The sequence below is a fragment of the Schistocerca americana genome, chromosome X (assembly GCF_021461395.2).
Source record: "Schistocerca americana isolate TAMUIC-IGC-003095 chromosome X, iqSchAmer2.1, whole genome shotgun sequence".
In the NCBI taxonomy this organism is placed as follows: domain Eukaryota; kingdom Metazoa; phylum Arthropoda; class Insecta; order Orthoptera; family Acrididae; genus Schistocerca; species Schistocerca americana.
Window position 1 is genome coordinate 795460402 of NC_060130.1, and position 3176 is coordinate 795463577.

A 3176-nucleotide genomic window follows, 5' to 3' on the forward strand; every position below is an offset into this window, starting at 1 on the left:
GGTTCCACGTCCAGGAATGTAATTGCGCCATTCTTCTCTCCTAGACCGTGAGTTGCAGGCCGCTGTGGCCGAGCGGTTCTAGGCGCTTCAGTCCGGAAACGTGCTGCTGCTACGGTTGCAGGTTCGAATCCTGCCTCGGGCATGGAGGTGCGTGATGTCCTTAGATTAGTCAGGTTTAGGTAGTTTAAGTCTAGGGGACTGATGACCTCAGGTGTTAAGTCCCATAGTGCTCAGAGCCATTTGAACTAGAGCGTGAGTTGTATCTTCCAGTGCATTTTATTCAAATATTCGTGAAACGTGTGTAGCTCCGTTTCACCATGAGGCCACATCTGAACCAGCATCGTAGGCGTAAACGAGCGAAACAAAGTGCGGTTGCTTCAAACGCATCCATGAATGTATTTGCTACTGACGGTGGTAAGGGAGACCCCATTGCTACGTCGTCTGTCTGCTCGTGGTATTGTCCTTGCCTTTTGATGTATGTTGAAGTCAAACATTGCTCAACGAGGTCTCATATAGCTTGCGGTACGTGTTCTTGTAGGGTGTGAACAGTTTCGTCTACTGGCACGTTTGTGAATAATGACTTGACGTCGAAGCTGGCCACGATTTCCGGGGGTAAAACTGTTTCTCCCTTTATGATTTCTATGAAGTGCGTCGAGATCCTCACATAAGAGTCCATTTTGGCAACTAGAGGTCTTAGTTTGCAGGCTAGATAATTTGCCAAATTGTATATAAGCGATTTAATCCAGTTCACTGCTGGCCTTAAAGGATCGTTTTGCTGATGTATCTTTGGCACTCTGTAGACTTTGAGTGATTCGCTCCATCATCTGCAGATGGAGAAGTGTGTTGTTAGGCTCTTGGTGTTAGTGTAAAGGATAGTCGCCTTTTCACAGCAAAAGACCAAATGCGAAGCAAGCTATGAATCATCGAAACGCGTAGTGGGAAAAAAGCAATGATTTCATTATTGCCGTGACTTTAAACATTAAATTTTTTTACTTTAATAACATATTATTGCTAACTTCAGTTCTCGAAATCTAATCTCAGAAGCTTTTTGTAGTACATAGAGATTCTATTATGAATGTCGATTCGTATTTTAACATATTTTTATTAGGTTGCTTTCTCATCTGTCCATCTGTTCGATGAAAATTTGAGATTGATTTTAAACTAACTTCCCGATGAGCTAGAGACCTGAAATTTTAGACATAACTCACAACTAGATGACACACCAATACTAACTCAATTTTTCGTAGGTATGTTTGATAAGGATGTTAGAGAGGTTGAACAAGTTCGGTAACACCTGACATCTCGGCTGCCCCACAGAACTGGCTTGTTGAATAGGTAATACCACAATGCATTCCAGGCGGTATGTGACCGAACGGATATGGTTGAACAGACAAAAGGGGAAGAAAAAATGGTTCAAATGTCTCTGAGCACTATGGGACTTAACATCTATGGTCATCAGTCCCCTAGAAATTAGAACTACTTAAACCTGACTAACCTAAGGACATCACACAACACCCAGCCATCACGAGGCAGAGAAAATCTCTGACCCCGCCGGGAATCGAACCCGAGAACCCGGGCGCGGGAAGCGAGAACGCTAAAAAGGGGAAGAGAAGATGGAAACCGAGAGAGGGGGAAGAGCAGATGTTTGCAACATATGTGATACACACATACCCGCGCATAGCTGCAAGTTAAATGGTAGTATACACTGACAGGAAAAAGTCGCTAGACCAAAAAGTAATTAATGTATAGTAATGAAATTTCTGCAATACATTTGTCTATGTAACATATTTAAGTGATAAACATTGCAAGATCGCCGGTAATGTAAGCATGAGATAAAAAAGCACTCTCCGTCTTCAGGCCACGAGTGGCCTACCGGGACCACCCGACCGCCGTGTCATCCTCAGTGGAGGATGCAGATAGGAGGGGTGTGGGGTCAGCACACCGCTCTCCCGGTCGTTGTGATGGTATTCTTGACCGAAGCCGGTACTAGTCGGTCGAGTAGCTCCTCAGTTGGCATCACGAGACTGAGTGCACCCCGAAAAATGGCAACAGCGCATGGCGGCCTGGATGGTCACCCATCCAAGTGCCGACCACGCCCGACAGCGCTTAACTTCGGTGATCTCACGGGAACCGGTGTATCCACTGCGGCAAGGCCGTTGCCAAGCATGAGATAAGCCATTGCAAATGTAAAGTGCTAATACATTAATAACCGATGTAATCACTAGAAAGTTAAATGCAAGCATGCAGACGTTCTCTCATTGTGTTGTACAGGTGTCAGATATCTGTTTGTGGGACGGAGTACCATGTCTGTTGCACCTGGTCGGTCAATAAAGGGACAGTTAATGCTGCTTGTGGATGATGCTGGAGTTGTAAACCGATGTTGTCCCCTTTGTGACTGACTGGCGACAGATCTGGTGATCAAGCAGGCCAAGACAACACGTCGACACTCTGTAGATAACGTTGGGTAACAACAGCAGTACGTGGGCGAGTGTTATCCTGTTGGGAAACACCCCGTGGAATGCTGTCCATGAATGGCAGCACTCTAGGCCGAATCACTAGAGTGACGTACAATTTTGCAGTCAGGGTATGTAGGATAAACACGAGAGTGCACGTGCTGCCCTAGGAAATAGCTCCCCAGACTATAACTCAAGGTGCAGGTCCAGTCTGTTTAGCGCGCAGATAGGTTGGCTGCAGGCCCTCAGTTGGTCTCGTAACCAACACGCGGCCATCACTGGCACCGAGGATGAACCAGTTCTAATTAGAAGCGCAAGAGACCTCCACCCTGACCTCCAATGAGCTCTGGCCTGACATCACTGAAGTCGCAAAGAACGGTGGTTCGGTGCCAGTAGAAAAGTCTGACTCAAAACTGTCCTTGAAAGAACCGATTTATAACAGTTCCTTGTGTCACCTGATGCCTACTGTTTCTCAGCCTGCTGCTGCAGATGCAGTAGATGTAGCAGAGCCACACTGCGAACTCAATTGTCTTTACTCTCGTTAGTGCCACGTGGCCGGCCGGCGTCCAGTCTTCTTGCGACTGTCTGTCCGAAATCATGTATAGTGGCTACATGCCTTACAAGTCTTTCTGCAACATCGCAGAAGGAACAATCAGCTTCTCGTTACCCTGTTACACGACTAAGTAATTAAAGCCTAGTTTACACGACATTGGGTTGCACCAC

The 3176-nt window shown here is 46.4% G+C and overlaps 1 pseudogene; it reads right to left on the bottom strand.

The window, feature by feature from the left end:
* Positions 1-2043: 2043 nt before the first annotated feature.
* On the bottom strand, positions 2044-2161 carry LOC124557063 (annotated as a pseudogene).
* Between the last annotated feature and the right edge of the window lie 1015 nt (positions 2162-3176).